This window comes from Dreissena polymorpha, chromosome 7 (genome assembly GCF_020536995.1).
Source record: "Dreissena polymorpha isolate Duluth1 chromosome 7, UMN_Dpol_1.0, whole genome shotgun sequence".
Taxonomy (NCBI): Eukaryota; Metazoa; Mollusca; class Bivalvia; order Myida; family Dreissenidae; genus Dreissena; species Dreissena polymorpha.
In genome coordinates this window covers 10,566,852-10,581,156 of record NC_068361.1, presented here as the reverse complement: position 1 = coordinate 10,581,156, position 14,305 = coordinate 10,566,852, and the positions used below count along the sequence as shown (strand labels likewise).

The following is a 14,305-nucleotide window of genomic DNA, read 5'->3' as shown; positions in this document are numbered from 1 at the left end:
TGCATGTGAACAAAAACAGAGTGGAAAATGAATGTGAATCTCACCTCAGCAGCTTTAAGACTAATTTACATATTTGTACACATTACATAATATTATGTAAAAGTAAATGTCTTATTAATTTTGAAGTCAAAATATTAATGAAAAAAGAGGCTGGATTTCACATTCATTGTCCACTCTATGTTTCTTTTCCATGTGTGTATATCAGTCCAGTCAAATATTATATAATGTGTACACAAAATTACTATAAAAAAACTGCTGAGGTCAAAGGGGAACAATTGTTTTCTCAAAACTTGTTTATTGAGTCAAAGTAGCCTCCCTTAAAACGCATTGTCTAATCAAATAATCAAGAAATTGTTGTTAAGTGAAGTCTTTCCAACCAATATGCAAAGAAACACAGTTTTCTTACTAAAATAGTTACAATTTGCTCATTTGTCATATGCCTGTTTGAAAAACTGCCATAATTATGGGGATACTTGGGGGGGAAACAGCTCACTTTTTTTTTTCAAACGCAAATAGATTTTAAAACAACTAAGCTGAAGTGACCAGTAAGATTCAAAAACTGCATCTCTGGATCCACACTCATAGGCACAATTCTAGTTGAAAAGTTGTCAAATTAAGGAACCTTTTAACTTTACTAGACTTTGCAACATTACTCAAACAGATGTATTTTCTAAACAGACTTTTTACTCTCTTTGATTAGACTGAATTGAGATATTTTATTGAAATTTCATCTATAGATACATTGTAAATAGAGCTGACTTGGGGTTTCAAAAATAGGGTGGGTTGGGTTACCTTAAGTATGTATAGCATTACGCTTACAATAGCTGACTTGAGGTTGCAAAAGTAGGATGGGCGGGGTAACCTTAAGTATGCATAGAATTATGCAAGAATACAATTTATTGCAATGAATCTTTGAACATAGATACCTTATACACAGACCTTAGTATTAGGGATTGCACATGGCACATGTGAGCTCAAGGTTACCATGACATCTAATGTAAAATATAATATTTACTCCTGTAGCTGTCATTGTCCCCCTGATCCGCATGTAAAGGCTCAGTCTCACTATGATGCCAGTGGAGCCCCGGAGTGTGATCCGGGATGAACTGGGGCTCTACTGGGATGAACCGGGGCTCGACCGGGAAAATATTAAAATGTTCAATACCTACGGGATGAACTGGGAAGGACCAGCAACAACCGGTGCGGCACTGGGAACAACCGGGATGGCATCAACTGGGACGGCACTGTAGCTCCACCAGGGCCAATACAGACAAGAGCTACAGCAACGCTCTGATTGTCGCCAGTGGTGCCCTGGTGGAGCCCCATTGAATGCCGGCAGAGTCTCAGTATAGCTATGGTACATCGGTAAACTGGCGCTCTGCCGGGACACCACCAGCATTCACCGAGGTTCAGCCTGGGCATTACTGGCGACGACTGTGGCCCTGCCTGGGCTTCACCGGGATAAACCGTAGAATAATTTTAAATTTAGACAGTTCCCCCCCCCCCCTTAACCAATAGGTGCCGGCAAAAAATCTTCAATTTGCAAGGAGTGCTGTATGGGAAGAAGAGAAAGAAGAAAAATTATTTTGGTTTAATAATTCTTGAAACTGCAAACATAGATTACTAGATTGCGTACAAAATCTTGACTGCAAATGGGCCAGATCAAGGGGGGTAATCATGTGACAAACAAGATGGCGATGTTGATGCAGAGACAGGTATTTTTTGCTGTTTTATTCCAGACTTATTACTATTATTAATCGTTAAAATGCTGCTCACTTTCCAGCAATATTGAAACTTCAAACATAACTACTGTGGATTCCTTTTATTTCATTCAAATGAAATTTCATGGATACCTAAATTATGATGTATAGTTGTATCTTAAGTCCGTGGATTTTATATATTTTCTGATAAATTTCAGACGTGACACATTATTTGATTTCGTGGCTGAGCGGACCCATGAAAATCAACAAAAAAATATAGTCCAAAGAATAATCTTTCACAGTACCTTATTAGCTCATCTATTTTTTTGAAAAAAAATTATGAGCTATTGTCATCACCTTGGCGTCGGCGTCCGGTTAAGTTTTGCGTTAAGGTCCATGTTTCTCATAAAGTATCAATGCTATTGCATTCAAACTTGGTGCACTTACTTACTATCATGAGGGGACTGGGCAGGCAAAGTTAGATAACTCTGGCTTGCATTTTTACAGAATTATGTGCCCTTTTTATACTTAGAAAATTGAAAATTTTGGTTAAGTTTTGTGTTTAGGTCCATTTTATTCGTTTAGTATCAAAGCTCTTGCTTTCATACTTGCAACACTTACTTACTTTCATAAGGGGACTGTGCAGGCAAAGTTATGTAACTCTGACTGGCATTTTGACAGAATTATGTGCCCTTTTTATACTTAGAAAATTGAAAATTTGGTTAAGTTTTTTGTTTAGGTCCACTTTTTTCCTAAAGTATCAAAGCTATTGCTTTCATACTTGCAACACTTACTAACTATCGTAAGGGGACTGTGCAGGCAAAGTTATATAACTCTGACAGGCCTTTTGACGGAATTATGGGCCCTTTATACTTGAAAATTTGGTTAAGTTTTGTGTTTTGGTCCACTTTACCCCTAAAGTATCATAGATATTGCTTTCATACTTGGAATACTTGCAAACTATCATAAGGGGACAGTAAAGGACAAGTTGTTTAACTCTGGTTGTCATTTTTACGGAATTATGGCCCTTTTTTTACTTAGTAACTTTGAATATATGGTTACATTTTGTGTTTAGATCCACTTTACTTCTAAAGTATCAAGGCTATTGCATTTAAACTTCAAGTACTTTCATGCTATCATGAGGGTACTGTACCTGGCAAGTTGAATTTTACCTTGACCTTTGAATGACATTGACTTTCAAGGTCAAATTATTAAATTTTGCTAAAATTGCCATAACTTCTTTATTTATGATTAGATTCGATTGATACTTTGGCACAACAACTCTTACCTGACATACCACTAAACCATCCCCCCCCGAATCCCCCCCCCCCATTATTATTATTTTTTAAGTAAAGATCATCTAATAAATGACCACCACACCCTCACACTATACCCTCCCCCCCATCCCCCACCCCAAAAAATAATTTTTATGCCCCCAGTAGGGTGGCATATAGCAGTTGAACTGTCCGTCAGTATGTCAGTCAGTCTGTCTGTCCGTCCAAAAAAACTTTAACATTGGCCATAACTTTTTCACTTTTGAAGATAGCAACTTGATATTTGGCATGCATGTGTATCTGATGGAGCTGCACATTTTGAGTGGTGAAAGGTCAAGGTCATCCTTCAAGGTCGAATGTCAAATTTATGGTTTCTGTCCATCCAAAAACTTTAACATTGGCCATAACTTTTTCAATATTGAAGATAGGAACTTGATATTTGGCATGCATGTGTATCTCATGGAGCTGAACATTTTGAGTGGTGAAAGGTGAAGGTCAAGGTTATCCTTCAAGGTCAAATGTCAAATATATGGCGTCTGTCCGTCCGGAAACTTTAACATTGGCCATAACTTTTTAAATATTGAAGATAGCAACTTGATATTTGGCATGCATGTGTATCCCATGAAGCTGCACATTTTGAGTGGTGGAAGTTCAAGGTCAAGTTCATCCTTCAAGGTAAAAAAAAATATATATAAATTTCAAAGTGGCGTTCTGATGAAGCTGCACATTTTAAGTAGTGGAAGTTCAAGGTCAAGGTCATTCTTCAAGGTCAAGGTCATCCTTCAAGTTCAAAGGTAAAAAAAATAAAATCAAAGCAGCGTTATCATGAAGCTGAACATTTTGAGTGGTGGAAGTTCAAGGTCAAGGTCATCCTTCAAGGTCAAGGTCATCCTTCAAGGTCAAAGGTAATTTTTTTTATAAAATAATTCAAAGCGGCATAATCTGAACCTGCACATTTTGAGTGGTGAAAGTTCAAGGTCAAGGTCATCCTTCAAGGTAATTTTTTTTTATAAAATTTCAAAGTGGCGTTCTCATGAAGCTGCACATTTTGAGTGGTGGAAGTTCAAGGTCAAGGTCATCCTTCAAGGTCAAGGTCATCATTCAAGGTCAAAGGTCATTTTTATGCCCCCCTTCGAAGAAGAGGGGGTATATTGCTTTGCTCATGTCGGTCGGTCTGTCGGTCTGTCGGTCCGTCCACCAGGTGGTTGTCAGACGATAACTCAAGAACGCTTGGGCCTAGGATCATGAAACTTCATAGGTACATTGATCATGACTCGCAGATGACCCCTATTGATTTTGAGGTCACTAGGTCAAAGGTCAAGGTCACGGTCACCTGAAATAGTAAAATGGTTTTTGAATGATTACTCAAGAATGCATACGCCTAGGATCATGAAACTTCATGGGTAGATTGATCATGACTTGCAGATGACCCCTATTGATTTTGAGGTCACTAGGTCAAAGGTCAAGGTCACGGTGACCTGAAATAGTAAAATGGTTTCCGGATGATAACTCAAGAACGCATAGGCCTAGGATCATGAAACTTCATGGGTAGATTGATCATGACTCGCAGATGACCCCTATTGATTTTGAGGTCACAAGGTAAAGGTCAAGGTCACGGTGACCCGAAATAGTAAAATGATTTTCGGATGATAACTCAAGAACGCTTTTGCCTAGGATCATGACACTTGATAGGTACATTGATCGTGACCCGCAGATGACCCCTATTGATTTTCAGGTCACTAGGTCAAAGGTCAAGGTCACAGTGACAAAAATCGTATTCACACAATGGCTGACACTACAACGGACAGCCCATATGGGGGGCATGCATGTTTTACAAACAGCCCTTGTTTTAATTGTTTTTTCAAAGCGGCGTTCTCATGAAGCAGCACATTTTGAGTGGTGGGAGGTCAAGGTCATTCTTCAAGGTCAAGGTCATCCTTCAAGGTCAAAGGTCAAAAAAAATAATTTCAAAGCGGCATTATCATAAAGCTGCACATTTTGAGTGGTGGAAGTCAAGGTCATCCATCAAGATCAAAGGTAAAAAAATAAAATAAAATTCAAAGCGGCGCAATAGGGGGCATTGTGTTTCTGACAAACACATCTCTTGTTTTTTGCAAACATGGTTGAAAAACACAAATATTTATTTTTATTATTATGCCCCCCTTTGAAGAAGAGGGGGTATATTGCTTTGCTCATGTCGGTAAGTCTGTCGGTCCGTCCACCAGGTGGTTGTCAGACGATAACTCAAGAACGCTTGGGCCTAGGATCATGAAACTTCATAGGTACATTGATCATGACTCGCAGATGACCCCTATTGATTTTGAGGTCACTAGCTCAAAGGTCAAGGTCACGGTGACCCGAAATAGTAAAATGGTTTTTGAATGATAACTCAAGAACGCATATGCCTAGGATCATGAAACTTCATGGGTAGATTGATCATGACTTGCAGATGACCCCTATGGATTTTGAGGTCACTAGGTCAAAGGTCAAGGTCACAGTGACCCGAAATAGTAAAATGATTTCCGGATGATAACTCAAGATTGCATACGCCTAGGATCATGAAACTTCATGGGTAGATTGATCATGACTCGCAGATGACCCCTATTGATTTTGAGGTCACTAGGTCAAAGGTCAAGGTCACAGTGACCCGAAATAGTAAAATGGTTTTCGGATGATAACTCAAGAACGCATATGCCTAGGATCATGAAACTTCACAGGTAGATTGATCATGACTCGCAGATGACCCCTATTGATTTTGAGGTCACAAGGTCAAAGGTCAAGGTCACGGTGACCCGAAATAGTAAAATGATTTTCGGATGATAACTCAAGAACGCTTTTGCCTAGGATCATGACACTTCATAGGTACATTGATTGTGACTCGCAGATGACCCCTATTGATTTTCATGTCACTAGGTCAAAGGTCAAGGTCACAGTGACAAAAAACGTATTCACACGATGGCTGCCACTACAACGGACAGCCCATATGGGGGGCATGCATGTTTTACAAACAGCCCTTGTTTTATTTTTGAAATACTGTCCAACCATCCCACCCAAGAATCCCCCCCCCCCAAAAAAAAAAAAATTATTTTTTTTGCCTTTTTTTGCATTTTTGGAAGATAATGTAATAAATGACCACACACCCACACTATACACATCTCTCCACTCCACCCCTCCCTCCTTTGTGATTGAAATTGAGATAGGTCCCTACACCTTTAAAAAGAAAAATAAATGAGCGGTCTGCACCCGCAAGGCGGTGCTCTTGTATTAAGACTTAGAATACAATATATAATGTATCCCGGAAAAGCAACCTTTTGGATAAAACTACTGCTGGTTCTAATAAGGTTTACCCATATATATTCCTTTTAAAATCACATACCATTTCAACCGTTTTTTCTTAAATAAGGCTATCATTGGTGGATATAATGGACAAGCTTTGTGCTAAGGCATTAGTGGGTTTTTCTAAACTTGAGCGAATTCCGGGGTCAGTCTATTGCGTATGGGGTGGTAGGTGTTGGTCAATGTGGGTAGATAGTGTTTGATCAAGGTGGGTGGGTGGTGTTTGTCAAGGTGGGTGGGTTGTGTTTTTCAAGGTGGGTGGGTGGTGTTTGTCAAGGTGGGTGGGTGGTGTTGGTCAAGGTAGGTGGATTGTGTTGGTCAAGGTGTGTGAGTGGTGTTGGTCAAGGTGGGTGGGTGGTGTTGGTCAAGGTTGGTGGGTGGTTTTGGTCAAGGTTGGTGGGTGGTGTTGGTGAAGGTGGATGGGTGGTGTTGGTCAAGGTGGGTGGGTGGTGTTGATCAAGGTGGGTGGGTGGTGTTGGTCAAGGTGGGTGGGTGGTGTTGATCAAGGTGGGTGGGTGGTGTTGGTCAAGGTGGGTGGGTGATGTTGGTCAAGGTGGGTGGGTGGTGTTAGTCAAGGTGGGTTGGTTGTGTATGTCAAGGTGGGTGGGTGGTGTTGGTCAAGGTGGGTGGGTGGTGTTGTTCTGAAGGTCACCTTTATTTATTCAGGTAAGCTCTCTGCATAATAACTCTAGAAGGAATTGAGCTTTTTTCATGAAAATTTTCAATTTAGATTAAGTTATATCTTCTTTTTTCTCAAAGGCGATTTAAGTTTCAGATCATGTTTTTCAGTGTTCCAAACATATGGAACATTATTTATAACAAATATCATGGACATTATACTGATCCAACCAAATAATTACCAGGCCTTTTTTAAATTTCATTACTCATTATATTTTTTACTACCTATACCATATGAAATGAACTGATACAATTGGGCTGTGCACTGACTGAAGGGGGATTAAAGCATGTGCATAAAACATTGTAACAGATTAGACACTTTCCACTTTTATTGTATTTTTGGTTTAAAGTATGACCCTTCTTGATGAAAATCCAGTTTAGGCGGAAAGTGTCGTCCCAGATTAGCCTGTGTGGACTGCACAGGCTAATCAAGGATGACGCTACAAAATGCATTAAACCCCCTTTTCACAGATCGAGGCTTAATTACATTCTTTTGTTACAGAAGATGATCTGGAAAAGTTGTTGACAGGTTCAAAATTCGAAAAAGTGTAATGGCCGATTTGAAAATACTTCTTAAGACCTGGTAAGATAAAAAACAAAGACTAAAAGTACATGATATTTTTAACCTTAATGATAGAGCTCCAACAGGTCAACGTTAAATAATTCAATGAGAAAAGTTGCAGGGTACAAATTAAGAAATTTGGTAATTTGGGGTTTTTCAGGCCAGGAATAAATAAAGTAAATATTAAAAAAAAAAAACATTTCATAAGCATTTTTGTTCTGTAGAGTATTTTATAATAAACTGCTTGCAAAGTAAGAAGTTCAAGTGGAAAAGAATACAAACTAGATATTTGGGTGAAGAAGCCAAATAAAAATGTACTGGTCATTGTTTTTCTTTAAGTCCCATTCACAGTTTAAAGATGATGGAGAAGTTCTGTTTTTGAAATTTCCTTAATTGCCATTAGATAGTCCAAAATGTAAATATCTTGTTTTTTCATGTTTGAATTCGATTCAATAGAAAGGCAACAATACCTTAACAAAAATGTGTTAGTGTAATATATATTCTCCTTTTATTGATTTCGAATAATTTAAGCATTACCCCGGGCAGACTATTTTAAAATAAGAGAAAAAATTCAAGCACTTGTGTAATCTATCAACAATTTATTTCTCTACCATCTTCCATGTGGTAATGTAGAGACTAATGACCCAGAAGCATAAGCAAATGCATTAACCCTTTGCATGCTGGGAAATTTGTTGTCTGCTAAAATGTCGTCTGCTGAATTTCTAAAATTAGCATTTTCTTCGATTTTTTTTCAAAGAAGTAACTATCAGAATAGCAAACAGTTTGGATCCTGATGAGACGCCACATTCTGTGGCGTCTCATCTGGATCCAAACTGTTTGCAAAGGCCTTTAAAATTCGGTTCCCGCACTGAAAGGTTTAAAGGGGCCTTTTCATGTTTTGGTAAATTGACACAATTTAAAAAAGTTGGTTCAGATTCGCAAATTTTCTTTTTAGTTATGCTGTTTGTGAGGAAACAGTTATTCTGAACATTTACCATGCTCTAAAATAGCCATTATATGCATCTTTTGACGATTTAACAACATGAAAATTATAAAGCGTTGCAACGCAAAATGATTGAATAATTTGGAGATTTCTATTGTTGACGTTATATTTTGTGAAACTTTGAGGATTGCTTATAAATAGTATAAAATACACGCCTGGATGGTACGAGCACGGATGGCCAAGTGGTCTAAGTGGGTAGACTTACTCCAGGACTCCAGGGGTGACGTATATCCAGCCCTGTTGAGGTCCACTTTTTTTTCTTTTTTTTATTGTATTCTTGATTTTTTACTGGATCTTTAAGATCTATTTTACATTTATCAATTTAAAGCATTTAATGACAAACTTCAAAATATGCCAAAATCTGTGAAGCCTTCGCCACTTTAAATGGTATTTAAGAGTATTTCTTTAGCTGTTATTTTCATGCCCTTTGGGGGAATGCATATCAAATGGCCCCCTAAACGGTTCGCCCCTTAACGATTTGCCACTTATTTGATAGACTTTCCAATTGTTTAATAACAAATGAAATAATTGAAATCAGGAAATAAGGGGTGAATCGTAACGAAATAAGCAGAGAATCATTAAGGGGTGCAGCATTTAAGGGGTAGGTTGTAAGTCAGTACCTTTTTTGGGTACCTGTTAGTCTAAACAGTTAATGCTGTAAAATTTCATACTCTCATTGTTGTTATTTCCTCCTTACTGGTACCGTAACTTAAATTTCTTCAGAAAGTGAAGAAAATTGTCCCAAATCAGAATGTTTATGCAAAAGATAGTTGAAATTAACCCTTTGCATGCTGGGAAATTTGTCGTCAGCTAAAATGTTGTCTGCTGAATTTCTGAAATTAGCATTTTCTTCAACTTTTTTCAAAGAATACTATCAGTATAGCAAACAGATTGGATCCTGATGAGACGCCACGTTCTGTGGCGTCTCATCTGGATTCAAACTGTTTGCAAAGGCCTTCAAAATTCGGTTCCCGTACAGAGAGAGTTAATGCCATAAAACAAATGTCTTTATTTCTATAAAAACAAATAAGAAAGTTGTGATATTGTGTACGAGATATTTATTACATTTGATATTTAAAAAACCAAAAAAAAAAACAACTGCACCATGATACCCCATCAACTACAGTAGCATTATTGTTTTGTTCTATATGTTCTGTTGCACTTTAGCAATATCAACACAACACAGTGTTTATTTATTTAATTATTTGTACTTTAATTTAATTTGTTTGAGGAAATCAAAGCTGACACATCCACTTAAAGCCTAAGGCAGTCTTGCATGATGAAGCCAGTTTTGGTGGTTGACCGTGATTGCGCAACAACTTTTGTGAAATGTAATTTAATGAAATAGTTTAAATGTTGTTCTGCTTGACTCACTGTCATTACCGTATCTGCTAATTTGAATTAAGGAAAACTGAAATATATTATCAAGGTGATCATGACATTTCATGAAATTTTTGCAAATAATAATTGCTCTATTTTCAAATGAAGTTTAATAATAACAACAAGTTAGTTTGAGCATATTTATTTTAGCTCAATATTCTATGGCTTATTGGTTATCAAGTCAGTTTCTTTGGTAGACCCAGTCCTTGGTACCTCCCGCTAACTAAGGCAGACGTACACCACGGTGACCTGACTTGTAAATTATCACTTGCCCCATTTAAGCTAAAATTTGTAACAAATCAAGATAACTATATTTCAGGGGTCACAATGATTTTGGAAAAAGGAATTAGGGGTGGAAATAACACAAAAAAATTAATCCATTTTCTTCTTTTTTGTGAATAAGCCTTTAACATCTTACCATCTAACTTTAAAATCCAACCATTAAAATATCACAGATTTGATTGATAGTGCTAAACATTATTTTTTCTTGCGGAAACATCTTTTTAACTCATGATCAAACGACGAAATATATTTGCCCAGGTTGTTTAAAAGACCACATACGGTAGCAGTGGTTTTGCGAGTCATTGTTGACAGCTGTAAGTGCTTAGATAAAATCATATTGGTAATAACTGTACATTGTGATTTGTCCCAAGGCACAAAACTGGTTTTGCAAAACATATTGTCAGTGATTTATGGCCTATTTGATACAACAAGTGTTCTCAAAATCAATGGATATTTGGTTGTAATTCCCAAGGTATTTATTTATTTGCATTACTTTGTTAATTTGTATTTAATTGGCTTTAATTTCTATTATAAAATATATATCAATATGGGCTTCCCTCCTGTGTTAATTTGTGGGTTCATTAATTTATTGTACACATTTCGTGTTTAGTTGTTATATTCATAAAAATATTAAATTATTTTTAGCTCATCTATTTTTTGAAAAAAAATTATGAGCTATTCATCACCTTGGCGTCAGCGTCGGCGTCTGCATTGGCGTCGGCGTCCGGTTAAGTTTTGCGTTTAGGTCCACTTTTCTCAGAAAGTATCAATACTATTGCATTCAAACTTGGTACACTTACTTACTATCATGAGGGGACTGGGCAGGCAAAGTTAGATAACTCTGGCGTGCATTTTGACTGAATTATGTGCCCTTTTTATACTTAGAAAATTGAAAATTTTGGTTAAGTTTTGTGTTTAGGTCCATTTTATTCCTTACGTATCAAAGCTATTGCTTTCATACTTGCAACACTTACTAACTATCATAAGGGGACTGTGCAGGTAAGTAATGTAACTCTGACTGGCATTTTGACAGAATTATGTGCCCTTTTTATACTTAGAAAATTGAAAATTTGGTTATGTTTTGTGTTTAGGTCCACTTTATTCCTACAGTATCGAAGCTATTGCTTTCATACTTGCAACACTTATTAACTATCCTAAGGGGACTGTGCAGGCAAAGTTATGTAACTCTGACTGGCATTTGGATGGAATTATGGGCCCTTTATACCTAGAAAATTGAAAGTTTGGTTAAGTTTTGTGTTTTGGTCTACTTTACCCCTAAAGTATCATAGATATTGCTTTCATATTTGGAACACTCGCAAACTATCATAAGGGTACAGTAAAAGGACAAGTTGCATAACTCTGGATGTCATTTTTACGGAATTATGGCCCTTTTTTGACATAGTAACTTTGAATATATGGTTAGATTTTGTGTTTCGATCCACTTTACTTCTTAAGTATCAAGGCTATTGCTTTCAAACTTCAAATACTTTCATGCTATCATGAGGTTACTGTACCTGGCAACTTGAATTTTACCTTGACCTTTGAATGACCTTGACTCTTTAGGTCAAATTATTAAATTTTGCTAAAATTGCCATAACTTCTTTATTTATGATTAGATTTGATTGATACTTTGACAAAACTGCTCTTACCTGACATACCACAATAGACTCCACCCAAACCATCGCCTGTGCCCCCCCCTCCCCCCCCAACCCCCGAATCCCCCCCTATTTTTTTTTTTTTAAAGATCATCTCACAAATGACCACCACACCCTCACACTATACCCCCCCCCCCCCCCACCCCACCCCCCAATTTTTTTTTTAAATGGTTAAAAAACAAAACTATTTATTTTGATTATTTTATGTTTGAAGTACCGTCCAACCATTTTTTTATTAAGATCATCTCACAAATTACCACCACACCCTCACACTATACCCCCCCACCTCACCCCCCCCCCATATTTTTTTTTGAAACGGTTAAAAAACACAAATATTTATTTTTATTATGTTATGTTTGAAATACCGTCCAGCCATCGCACCCAAGAATCCCCCCCCCCACCCCACCGCCCCCCCCCCCCCCCCGGATTTTTTTTTCCCCTTTTTTCGCATTTTAGGAAGATAATGTAATAAAGTCCACACCCCCACACAACACACAATGCACCCCTCTTCACTCCACCCCTGTGATTGAAAATGAGAGTCCCTTCACCTTTAAAAAGAAAATAGATGAGCAGTCTGCACCCGCAAGGCGGTGCTCTTGTTAAGTGTTGACATAATTCTACAGAAAATGCTAATAATTTTATCATTTTCCCCTGAGTGGGATTTTGTAGCTCAAACTTCAGAATAAAGAAGAAGTTGAAGACTAATGCATGAGTGTGGAATAATAAATTGTTGATATTAATTTTATGCTTTTTTTGGATATATTGAATGCAATTTGCAAATGCACAAAGATTCAAATTTGTATTGAACAGTTTTGCATAACAATATATAGCATTAAGAATGGTATTGATTAATTGTCAATCAGAAATGAAACATTGCAGACACCCATTTTGTTATCTTATTGATAATATGTTCGAACACATCTTATGTTTATCTTAACTCTTTCAGTGCTGGAACCAAATTTTGAAGGCCTTTGCAAACAGTTTGGATCCAGATGAGATGCCACAGAATGTGGCGTCTCATCAGGATCCAAACTGTTTGCTATTCTGATAGTATTCTATGAAAAAAAATCGAAGAAAATGCTTATTTTAGAATATCAGCAGACAACATTTTAGCAGACAAAAATTTCCCAGCATGCAAAGGGTTAATGTGCTACTTTTTTTTATTTAAGGCTAAATTTGCATTTTTTATTTTTGAACAAAATGAAATCCTTCTAGTTGTGTATGCAGTAATGTTCAAAGGGAATTCTTACACAATATTAGCAGTGGGTATTGAATCCATAATCCTTCAAACCAAATCCCTCCTCAGGTAATGGTTATTTATTTTGGTATGCACATTATATTAAAATGCCCAGGTGCCATCAAAGAGATCGAACAAAATGTCATTACCCTTGCCAAATATGTAAACTAAAGTATTTGAAAAGAAAAACTGTTTTTTGTTAACCCTTTGCATGCTGTAAAATTTGTCGTCTGCTAAAATTTTTGACTGCTGAATTTCTAAAATTAGCATTTTCTTAGATTTTTTTCAAAGAATACTTTGAGAACAGCAAACAGTTTGAATCCTAATGAGACGCCACATTGTGTGGCGTCTCATCTAAATCCAAACTGTTTGCAAAGGCCTTCAAAATTGGTTCCAGCACTGAAAGAGTTTAAATTCAATGACTATATGTGGAAAATCAAAAGATTGAATGTAACTGTTCAAGGATGACTTATCCATAATAATGCAAATAATTTCAATTTAAATAAATCTACTTTCAGCCATAATGGTGCATTTTTGTTTTGGTAGTTTCAAAGTAAATTTACCTATAGCTTGAAACCTAATTGTTTGCTGACAAAAGAAAGTTGTGTTAAGATACAGACCATTTCTTGCTGCTTTTAGCTTATGATTAATTAACCCTTTCAGTGCGGGAACCGAATTTTAAAGGCCTTTGCAGACAGTTTGGATCCAGATGAGACGCCACAGAACGTGGCGTCTCATCAGGATCCAAACTGTTTGCCATTCTGATAGAATTTTTTGAAAAAAAATCGAAGAAAATGCTAATTTTAGAAATTCAGCAGACAACATTTTTGCAGACGACAAATTACCCAGCATGCAAAGGGTTAAATTGCACAATTAAATGATTACAAAAAATATGTTTACAATTGAAAATAAACATCTTCTGTAGCCTGAAGAGTAAAATAAAGATATAAATTTTAAGACATGCATCAGTGACAAACATTTGGAAATGACCTATTGGCACTCCATTAGTTTGTAGTCCCAATATCACATTTTTACTCATATTTTTTTATAAGATTATAAAGTCAGGGCAATATAAAATGCAGCAATAAAATCAGCGGGGCGCAACACCTGTTCCCAGCTAGATGTGCCCCGCTGATTTTATTGCTAGGTGGAGATCTGCGACATCTCCACAACCATCTACACAACCATCTTCACAACC

At 36.9% G+C, this 14,305-nt stretch overlaps 2 protein-coding genes across 2 annotated transcripts in view; both read left to right on the top strand.

The window, feature by feature from the left end:
• Positions 1 to 14,305, top strand: part of LOC127840048 (low-density lipoprotein receptor-related protein 4-like) — a 212,388-nt gene that overhangs the window by 136,139 nt on the left and 61,944 nt on the right. The window lies entirely within an intron of this gene.
• LOC127840047 (uncharacterized) overlaps positions 10,564 to 14,305 on the top strand; it is a 65,686-nt gene continuing 61,944 nt past the window's right edge. Inside the window, exon 1 of the mRNA XM_052368435.1 lies at positions 10,564 to 10,687. The gene's annotated coding sequence lies outside the window, so the exon portion shown is untranslated. The remainder of the gene's footprint in view (positions 10,688 to 14,305) is intronic.